The 11,200-nt window shown below is 42.7% G+C and overlaps 1 protein-coding gene and 2 long non-coding RNA genes across 3 annotated transcripts in view; 2 read left to right on the top strand and 1 right to left on the bottom strand.

Annotated features, from left to right (window-relative positions):
• The window catches only part of LOC138950098 (uncharacterized), a 1,699-nt gene extending 579 nt beyond the window's left edge, over positions 1-1,120 (top strand). Inside the window, exons 1-2 of the long non-coding RNA XR_011450492.1 lie at positions 1-128; positions 900-1,120. The exon at positions 1-128 is cut by the window's left edge and continues 579 nt beyond it. This is a non-coding gene — a long non-coding RNA (uncharacterized lncRNA). The remainder of the gene's footprint in view (positions 129-899) is intronic.
• LOC138950923 (normal mucosa of esophagus-specific gene 1 protein-like) overlaps positions 1-8,402 on the bottom strand; it is a 30,581-nt gene extending 22,179 nt beyond the window's left edge. The window contains exon 1 of the mRNA XM_070322634.1: positions 8,319-8,402. The gene's annotated coding sequence lies outside the window, so the exon portion shown is untranslated. The remainder of the gene's footprint in view (positions 1-8,318) is intronic.
• LOC138950924 (uncharacterized) lies at positions 1,948-3,424 on the top strand. The gene is made up of 2 exons (XR_011450869.1): positions 1,948-2,219; positions 2,854-3,424. It is a non-coding gene; the product is annotated as an uncharacterized lncRNA (long non-coding RNA).
• Positions 8,403-11,200: the final 2,798 nt, after the last annotated feature.

The raw sequence follows: 11,200 nt of genomic DNA, 5'->3' as shown, positions 1-11,200 counted from the left end.
AAGTAAATAAAGAAGATACCAAAGGGAGATTTCCTACAATTTGATCTGCACAGCGTGTTTCCAATGTCCACGCGAGGAAGAGCTGTCGAAAGCGCGGCAGTCAGTGTCGATCTTGCAGCCGTATCCCGGTAAGTTCAGAGACAGATCTAGTGTCTCCCACTCTGATAACGTGTCACCTACTGTTAATCCGTTTTGTTTTAATTTCTTTTTATTTCAGCAGACACGGATGTCAAACACAGTGCTAGGCAGTCACCTCTAGTGAAATGAGTTGATCTAAAGTGCCTGTAATGTTTGGATGTCTTTGCTCGTGGTTCGATTTATGTGAATTTCAAGACTTGCAGTAGAGTCTCAAGTTAAGTTTACTCTGCCCGAAAAAACTGTCCACCATTTACTTGAACATGCAGATATAAGGAAACGGAATGAATCTGTTCTCAAAGTCAAAATGATCACGATTTTTTCCTCAGATTCAAAACATGCACTGTCATGGTTTTGTCTGTACAATTTAGTAAGTCTTAAGTACTTTGCAACAACTTCCTTGAACGTGAAAGACAGTTTTTGAATGCTAGATCTGTATCGCGTTTCATTCCAGACTCGATCCTCTCTTTGATTGTAGATCTACTGTTTGCTGTTTACGCACTATCATATGATTCGCTATGTAACGTTTGGTAAGCTTACCTTGCCACAGCTTTCTTGTCTTTGTTGGCATTTCTGGCTGTGTTGACCGTCAGAATTATTTTAAGAACCAGGCTGCTGCAGTCGACATGTTTCGCATATTGTAGGGTTACCATGCTGCATAGGTAAAGTGGCTTGTATAACCTGACTATTCTGTTTCAAAACACTGTTTATATTTGTGTAGGTTGTAGTCATCATAACTAATCGCATTTTGCCATTTGTTTCAGAAAGGAGGTTAACCTACAACAAGATCGACGCTATGTCAGATATATGCCTCAGCCACATGAAGACTTCCGAATTTAGATCTACTCGGCATGGTGACAAGTCTTGATGAAAAGTATAGGACTGAGGACAGCAGTGGAAAAAGTGCCCACATGGCAGGTACCTAACCTATTACCCTAGTCATTTTATCTGTTTGCCTTCTTTTGAAAATTATACATGGAGTTGATATGATGCGTTAGTTTTAACTGTGTGTGTGTGTGTGTGTGTGTGTGTGTGTGTGTGTGTGTGTGTGTGTGTGTGTGTGTGTGTGTTTGTGTGTGTGTGTTACGGAGTGAGTGAGTTTGTGTTATGTTACTGTTTGTTGATTTCTTACGGGAGCCTTGAAGGCTTCGCCTCTTGTTTGTGGTTTATTTCGCATTTAGGTCCCAGGTAACATTATGAAGTTTTAATACGATCAATCGGACCTATTATCAAGTTAGTGTATCAACTTTTGAACGAACTGCGCCCAGTAGTTTCCCAGCAATAAGCTGTTAAGTCGAGACACACACACAGACACACAATAAAAAACGCTCGCGCTGGACCCGAGTACTCTTCAGACATTCACACACACACACACACACACACACACACACACACACACACTCTCTCTCTCCCTCACTCCCTCCCTCTCTCTCTTTCTTTCTTACACACACACACACACACACACACGCATACACACACACACACACACACGAGTACAGACTCATGCACGCACACACGCACACACACACACACACACACAAACACACACACCCACACACACACACACACACACACAAACAGTAAAACTAACACATGTGCACAAAATGAACACACACACACACACACACACCGCGCGAGAGAAAAAGACTACAGGGAGGCATTGACGTCAAAGACTTTCGACCGTGACGTAATTACGTCACTATTCTTGGTTTACGGTACCATTCGGCGGCTTTGCTACGAGTATGCCATAGTCTTGGTTGGCCGAGACCTTGCACCGTTCTATCAGACTGCCTGGCTGGCTGTTGCACCGCGAATGAGCGCTTCTGCTAGGCAAAGAAGGATAACTCTTCGGTACTTCGCCGCTGGGGGCGCGCGAATACCAGGACTCGCTTTTACTTCCGCCTGTCCGCTATCTACGCTTTCGCTTTGGACTCGTTCACTCCACGCTCAGTTCGACACATCTTACTTTTTTCGCATCAAAACATGTCGAGGCCGTATGGTACCTGGACTTTGTCCGAGTTGAAAGCTGAACTGCGACAGCGGGATGCACGAACTTCGGGTCGGAAAGCAGATTTGGTTGAAAGGTGAGTTCAAAGTTGCTTCAGACTGAAGTTCAGTGATTTCTGTCAAGTGTGTGTCAGTTTGTGATCGCCGAAACTGACTGAGACTGACGTCGGCACGGTTTTGTAGCCTTTATTTTGGGCTTAGTTTGGAGAAAATTACTGCGGAAAAAATTAAAGGTTCTTGTTTAAAATTTAGCCCAGATTACTATGATAGTGGCACTCTTGACTCTTGTGCTGACTGAGTAGGCATGTTTTGAGACGTTCGTGAAATATTCTCCCACTCCACTTCCCACCGATCAGCTGTCATGTTCCCTCCACTGTGTGATAAGACTTAGTTTAAATTAAAATGTAATGCAGATACAGACACGTTGCTACACAAAAAAATCATAATTAGAATTAAAATTGTGAAAATCAGACTTAGCAACTTAATTACTTAGTTATGAATAGTCATTGAGTCATTGTCATGGCCCAGTGATGTTTTTTTTTATTGGGGGGTGAGGGGGGTTGGACTGTCCCAGAACATAAATAACAGAAGACAATATTTTGAATATTCAGCTATATTTAGTTTATATTTATTAGCTCTACTGCTTGTAGAGTTTACATATGAACATTTAAATATGCACACATTAATTTCATACCCATTGTGTGATTTCAGGTTGGAGTTCTATGGGATGGGCTGAACAAACAACTACATCACTCCCCACATCTACCTGTACCATTAGTACACATAAAAATACCGGATAAACCCGTTAAAGGAACAGAGAAATTTACAATCACTGAGCCTCACATAAGCCTCAATCACTGAGAGGACATTTGGATAATCAACCACCAGTACATACAAGTACACCCCAACAAGGGAAATGAGTAATAGTTATCTATAAATGATTATTCTCAATCGAGAAACAAAATGATAAGGATATGGATTTAAATAGTTGTCCCCTGACGAGGCTACCTTTCAGTTTCCCAAAAAAACCACTATACAATCACACATTCAAAGAAGTTGTCCTAACAGCTTGAAACTGTAAATATAGCCGAAAAGTACCATCTTTGGGAGAGGTACTTAGGGATCTCTGGGCTGCCAACTGCATTTGCCGTGTTTCGCAGACTCTTGATTTGTAACCCCTATTCTTTAAATTTAAGAGTTGTTGCAGGTCAGGTTAGTTTCAGTTGTTCATGGTTTACTTGTGTCACTGTGTGATGAATAAAGTGTCATATATATGCCTGAACGAATTGGTGAATGTCTGTGTGTGATGAGAGTGATAAATGAACAAAGAATTGTGCAATGCATGGATGGCATTTTGTGTTTGGGCAGACTTCTGATAATATAATGTTTTTTGCAGTTTGCAGCAAAAGATAAAATTATTATCTGAACTTGATCGGTCAATTCAACTTTATCCATTAGCTGTATATGAAATATCAGGAGGATGCATAACACACTGTCAATCATTTTGCAATTGTTTAAAAAAAAATGTGAGTTTATGAATTCAGAATCAGATTGCTAAGACTGTGTAGTGCTATTTGGCAGAATATATTAATCCGTGAAGAATCACTTTGATCTTAATTTGAGCATTGAATGAACTACTGTATAGCTAATATCTCCTTGTAATCTTGCAAGAATGAGCACTGAAGATGTACTGGTTCATAGAGTAGGCTTAACTCTCACTCACTGATGCATATAAAAAACTAAATAAGCACACGCACAAGACTCAGTATTCACTGCTCACAAAACCAATGCATAAAATAAACTGTACACACAGACAAATGTAAGTGTAAAGTTTCAGTTGATTAATCACTAGTACAGTAATAACCAACAGTTAAACAAAACACACAGACCAGCACAAAAAGTGAACAACGGTGATGTGCACCATTATACAACACTCAGTATATGAAATATATCTTGGCAAACAGATTCAAGCCTGCCATATCACATACTGACTAAACACAGACATTCCAGGTACTATGGCTCTGTGGTGGTGACCACAAACTAAACAGTTCCAGCTAGCAGCAGATATTTGGTCAGTCACAATGGCTCACACCTGCATAGATGAGCACAGCTATAATATATGTGTGACTGTTCACAGTTCAGTGTACACTGAACTGTGAACAGTCACACATATATTATAGCACACTCACACATATACTAAATAACCTCTGCTCATGTCTTTCAGTATTGGCGTTAACCGCTAATTACCGGTATTTTACCGGTTGAAACGAGAAAATACCGGAACAAAATTTGCTGCCGGTATGACCGACGAGGTTGATTTTTAGAATTACCGGGTTTTTTTTCGCTGGTTAAAAAATAAAATCAGTACTCTGAGTTGGACTCTTACTGGTTCCAACGACCTGCCTACCGTTTTTTTCTGGACTGTTTGCATCATTAAAGTTTGCGTACCGGTTTGAAAAAATACTAGCGCCATCACTGGTCTTTACTCAAATCGGACTTCATAATGAATTTTGGAATTTACCCATTAGTATCACTAATACATTGATCCACAGCTGCATTTATATAACCAGTGAACAAAAAAGTGCAACAGGGCTTATTTGTGCCCTATGATGTTCAGGTGAATACCACTATCCCAGATGCCTTTAGAAACAGATGTGAAAAAAAAGTATGATTTTCTCAAGAAAACACAAATGACTGTAGTATTATGCAGTACTTGTAGAAAGAAAAGTACGCATTCATATCAAGTTAGGACACGTCTACCTCAGTGTGAGCATGCCTGCATAAAACAAAATAGCTTTGGATTTGACTAAAAGAACAAGAACAAACAGTATGCATGTTTAGACACGACGTTGTTCCTGAAGTTGCAAAGCGCAAAGCACACAGACAATAATAATGACTGTGGCCTGCTAACCATCCATCGCTTTCTCCTCTCAACATCTTTGGAAAACTTAAATCCCTTTGCTTTGTTGCAGTTCACTACACAACACTTGTTCGGCATTCTTCCGCAAAATATTATCTCTGCCGCTGTGTCCCGGTCAGTGACACGACTGTGTTACCCTTCCGCAGCGAAGCGAAATTGCGGGCGCGCCGCTGGAGCACAGGCCTGATTCTCGTGCGCCACCTAGCGGTAAACCCGGAGAAGCGTGTTTCCAGCAGAAGCGCTCATTCCTCCCACCGCCAAGTCGGTTTTTTTGTGGTTTATTTCGCATTTAGGTCCCAGGTAACATTATGAAGTTTTAATACGATCAATCGGACCTATTATCAAGTTAGTGTATCAACTTTTGAACGAGCTGCGCCCAGTAGTTTCCCAGCAATAAGCTGTTAAGTCGAGACACACACACAGACACACAGACAGACATTTAAAGTGGACCCTTGTACTAGCGTACTCGGGGATTAAAGCTGTGGTCTATTTATGACTTTCCGGGGCTACGAGGTTGAAAAATAGGGACAAAATCGTGTACAGATTTCTGTACAGCAAACACTACCCGAAACCCCACCTATACGGCGTGTATGACCTTGAGAGCTTCAGTCAACGCTTGAATTTTGCAGTGGTAACATCCGGTTTGCTCTCGCAGAGCTGAGCATATTTGTCAAGAAGGATCGAGCAGAAAAAATAAACGACTTGGCAGGGATTCGAACTCAAGGCCTCGGGGCCTCGAAATGTCGGGGCCGATGTCTTAACCGCCAGGCCACTTCACCAGTGTTGTCAAAGAGAAAAAATTGATAATTTTATATCATTCTACGCTTGAATTACCATTCATTCGTTGCAAAAACGTAACAATTGACATTAAAATTTGCCTTTATTTGCAAACATGATCGCAGTACATGTTTACACCGTCATGCTACACGACATTCGCGCCATGCAAATAGCTGCGATATCTCTATTTACAACATGCAAGAAAATAACAAGAATCTCTCCAAAGCTCTGTGCAGTTGAAAACAGACATCTAAGAAATAGTTATACATGTATTCACTTCTGAACAATGGGCGGATAGAGATATAAATCATGCTGCTTCAAGAATAACATAACATGAATTGATATCAATGTTTTTCCTTCTTTTTCTCAATTGGCGCAGTAGCCTAGTGGTTAGGACATGAGACACGAAGTCTCGAGGTCGAGAGGTCGAGAGTTCGAATCTTCGCCGGGGCGTTTATTTTTTCCCCTTGATCTCTCTTGAAGATAAAATATGATCAGTCTTGAGAGAGCAAACCGGATGTTATCCCTGCAAAATTCAAGCGTTGACTGAAGCTCTCAAGGTCATACCCGCGGTATAGGTGGGGTTTCGGGTAGCGTTTGCTGTACAGAATTCTGTACATGATTGTATCCCTATTTTTCAACCTCGTAGCCCCGGAAAGTCATAAATAGACCACAGCTTTAAAGTCTGCTGGGCCCTTGTACTAGCGTACTCGGGGATAATGCTGCGTCGCTGAAAAGAAATAACGGTTTTGGGTGTGACGAAAAAAAGAACAGGGCTGGAGTGCTATGTAAATTATGAGCAGTTCTTCCAAACCCATATGAAAAATGTGACACTAACAGCCTGTCCTCGTACATTGATCCACACAATGTTTTGTTTTGCCATATCGACGATGCGGTTCCGGAGCAAACGATCCAGATTTCTTTGAAAGTTTGTATTCAAAGGCTTTTTTGCCGTTTCCTTCAAGGCACATCTCTTAAAATGGGAACGAACAAATCCACCGCAGTCCAACCATAGATACACCACCACAAAAACACATGTGTTCACAACGGAAGTTTAGCCGGCTGTAGGAAATGGCACATAATTATGTGAATAATTATGGTCAAACGAAATGAGCAGAGTTCACTAGTTGACCACGACCAGTAGTTTTGCTTTTATGCGCTGGGCCGCCACATCCTTGAGGGATAGTAACATTATTCTTGTTTTACTTTTAATGGGCTATTCCATCGATTAGAGAAAATCAAGAAATACAAAAGTAAAACGACAAAAGTCATTAGTGCATTTTGCGTAACAAGGGAGCTTTTCAAGAGATCCTGTTTACAGACACACTTACCGTTCTGTTTCAAACAAGATGCCCTGAAGTCACCTGGCAAATTTAATTATTTGGCATAGTTTCGGAGCAGTTTTGAGCAAATTATTGCAGGTGTTTCTTAATTACAGTACAGCGAATGTTCATTGGACTTTTAAAGGTCCAAATCATCAGAAAACGTTCCAAAATTGCGCCTTCGATATTGTATCTTTAATTAATAACCGTGCTTACCTATGGTATCTCGTCGCGATATAACCTTCGTGGTTGAAAACGACGTTAAACACCAAATAAAGAAAGAAAGAAAGAAAGAAAGAAAGAAACCTGTGGTATGTCTAAAGTCAAACATCTCAAGAACAAACAAATAATGGCCTTTGTATTCCACTGCTATTCATCTTCAAACTGAATAGCACCGTACACTTGCAGATCGGAAAAAGGAACAGGAGGCGTACACTGCTATGGGTTGGTACCGTTTACCTATTGTTCACACTTGCTGTCTTTGAAGTCAAAATTTCCCGCAGTGGGGCACTGCGGTTATGAAATTAAAGGCCCCTCCTGTTTTTGGAACCGCAGGAGCTTTCTAGTTTGCTGTTAGGTAGATTTTTGGTTCCTCTTTCCTGTCATGCTCTCTTTTTCTTCATGAATTCTTTTCTTTTTTCTGCCTTCTTGCTCATTCACCTGTATTTTTTCCAAAAATCTCTTCTCTTGCCGCTTGTCTCGCGATTCATGTATAGTTTAATCTGTTAGTGTTCTGATGTAAGTCCAGCAGTAGATAGGTTAAGCCTATTTTAACATACTGGAAACTGGTAATCTTCCAGTAGGTATTAATTTAGTTTTACTAAAGCCTGCTGGGACACAAGTAATGGGTTAGTGCATTTGTAAACAGGAATCGCTTGACAAGTGGCCCCCTTCATCCCCCCCTTCCTCGTCCTGATATGGCTCTGCGTAGTCGGCTGGACGTTAAGCAACAAACAAACAAACAAACAAACAAACAAGAAGTCAAAATTAAAAGCAAAAAATTCGCCACGGAGTCACAACTCTTGGCACAATGCCCCGCAGACATATCATGTACAACTTGTTCGAACTGCTGTAGCAGTAGGGGATTCAAATTGCCAATACATATATATTACAGAAAGCAGCTCACGCATTCTTGCACCTTTTGTGTGAGCATTTACCTTCGATCCGCCTTCTCTTGCCTCAGATTGTCAGCGGCGCGGGCGATAGCCGATAGGCATTAAACAGGGCGTACACCTTCCTCCGGCGTGAGTCGGGTCACATGTATCATTACGTCATGTTTTAAAAATAGCCTATACCGAAGGCGTCATTTTGGAAAGGTTTCTGACGATTTGGACCTTAAACGTTCAAGGGACATTCGCTGTACTGTAATTTATCGGCCATCTACTCTAATGGGTTGGGAGAGGTGACATGACTCGTTTGTTACCGTTCTCACGAGATCAGTTACTTTTTGATGGCCGCTGCCATAGGAAGGTGACATTGAGGAGCACGTGACCTATCGCCACTGGCGGCTTCCATTTTGTTGAAACCAACTGGCGGCTTCCATTTTGTTGAAACCAACTTTGTCATCTGTGCTGTTCCGGAAATGAGCTGCGCTTTTTTTGAATTCTTCTTCTTCTTCTTGTCGATCACACTAGTTACCCTATATTGTCAGCCCGGACAGCGAGACGAATGATGCCGTCTTCTCCAGGTCTTCCTTTCCTCCGTACAGCTTGCAGTGGAGGGAGACTGCAGTTGGCCACACGGTTTTTCTCAGACTCTCAAGGATGGTGCATCGCTGGAGGATGTGTTCAGTGGTCTGGTCCTCTAGTCCACAGCTGCACGTAGGGGAGGCGACCAGCTTCATCTTTTGGGACATGTGGGCATTTAGGCGGTTATGCCCAGTGCGGAGTCGCATCAGCACGACTTGTTCATGTCGCGTGAGGAGATGATAATCATCCTTCCGTTTCTGGGGCCTAAACACTGCCTTGATGAGGGTTTTCTTCTCCATGAAGCTGACAGGGTTGTCTGTTTGGTCTCCCTGTGCTCCGAGTTTGGCGAGCTTGTCTGCCCTCTCATTTCCGGGGATCCCGCAGTGGGCAGGTAACCGTGCACTGCAGTACCACTCGCCTTTGTTGTTCGACGTTGTGGAGTTTCTCCATGAGGTGTGGAAGTTTTCCCCCTGCGAGGGCCTCCAGAACTGAGAGTGCATCTGTGAGGAAGACCGCCTGAAGACATTCGCTAGAGGAGTCCTGAATAATAGATGCACGGCCTGCACGAGGGCTTGGCCGATTTCTGCACTGTCAGTAGTTGGAGCAGTGCTTTCCAGTGGAAATGTTAGTGGTAGTGGTGTGCCCCTCAGGAAAGGATGCATACACGCCAGCTTTCTTTCTTTATTTGGTGTTTAACGTCGTTTTCAACCACGAAGGTTATATCGCGACGATACACGCCAGCTCCTCCGTTAGTTGCAGAGCCATCAGTGTAGACGTGGATCCAGGATTCACAGGGGTACTGATCTGCAATCATGGCCAGGGTGAGACTGCGTCTGGCATGGTCGCTCTGGCAATCTTTGGGGGAAATCTGTGGGACGGTCATCTTGATTTGGAGTTTTGTTTGACTGTCTTTCCATGGTTGGGTGTGTCAGAGGTGTTCAAGTCATGGGCAGTGTTGTGGATGGTAACTGATCTGTGTACCCTCTGGACAGTCTTTTGCTCTCATGAACAAAACTGCTGCGCTTCAGCCGGTTCTTTGTGAGACCTTCCAGCTTAATAATAATAATAATAATACATGAGCATTTATATAGCGCAACATCATAACTTTACAATTATGCTCTTTGCGCTTGACACATTTAAAATTAAAACACAGTTATACAAGCATTTACATCTACATTCATAGTCAACAACGCTTAAAGGCACAGTAAGCCTCCCGTAAACCATCACAGAGCTCCCCGAGCGTCTAAATACAGTACAAGCATTCTTCCATTTGAACGCTCACCGAACTGACGGGAACATCCTGGCTGCTTTCTGTCGAGCGTGAGACATTTTCAAAGAATTTATTTTCGTAGACTTGTTCGTTAACAACAACGGAGCCTCGTCAGTTTTGCGCTAGACCTAACAAGTTTTAAAATCTAAATAATAAATTGACAGCTTGTTACACAAACATTCTTTAATCATAAAAGAATTCGTTTTTCATCAAGACAAGATCAGAACAATTCGAAGTTGTGAAAGTTTAAAAAAAAGAAAAGCCCGGAAGCAGGGTCACGCAAGGGTCGTAGCAGACGATCGAAGGTTTATCAGTGCAAATCGCCGTTCCTCTCAACAGTGAAAAGCCATCGCTGGAGTTCTTGTGAACCACAGCCGTTGTTTCGTGCATAAAAAACGTGCTATTGTAGATAAGCTCACATCGAGTCGCATTCATGACTAACTGACGACTGCATTGTGAAAAAGGAAAACTGGATCACACGGGTTCACGATGGCTCAGGGGCAAGATAAACCACGCAAAAATAAATTTTGAAAATTGTTCGCTCTTTACGGAGGGCACCTAGGATGTTCTCAATTGGTGAGTGTTTAAATGAAAGGGTGTTTGTACTGTGTGTAAGCCTGACCGTATCTGTGATGGTTTACGGGAGGCGCTTGTGGTGCATGGGGTGGTTGGGTAGGCGTTTGTACTTCTCAGCCTGCACCATGATCTTGGCGTCTCTTCTGTCGCTGAGCGGCTGGAGCCCAACAGTCTCCTCCATGGTCTTGATGGGTGTGGACCTCATGGCTTCAGTGATGACTCTAAGAGCCTGGTTTTGCACCTTATCCAGGCCTTGTAGGTGAGACTTCGCTGCTGTAGAACATGCTGGGGATCCGTACTCAAGGTGGGGTCGGAATTCAAACAGTATCATGTCACTGTTGTCCAATTTGCGCTGTTTCGGAAATGAGCTGCACCTAGTCTGTCTGTTTATAGCAACACACACTGTCTGTCACGTATACTCCATCCAAGTCTCTCCGTCTCTCCCTCGCTGCCTTAGTGTCTGTGTGTGTATCTGTCTCTCTCTCAGTCTCTTTCTCTCTCTCTC

The sequence above is a fragment of the Littorina saxatilis genome, linkage group LG16 (assembly GCF_037325665.1).
Source record: "Littorina saxatilis isolate snail1 linkage group LG16, US_GU_Lsax_2.0, whole genome shotgun sequence".
NCBI classification, from domain to species: Eukaryota; Metazoa; Mollusca; class Gastropoda; order Littorinimorpha; family Littorinidae; genus Littorina; species Littorina saxatilis.
This window is presented reverse-complemented; position numbering and strand designations above follow the sequence as displayed.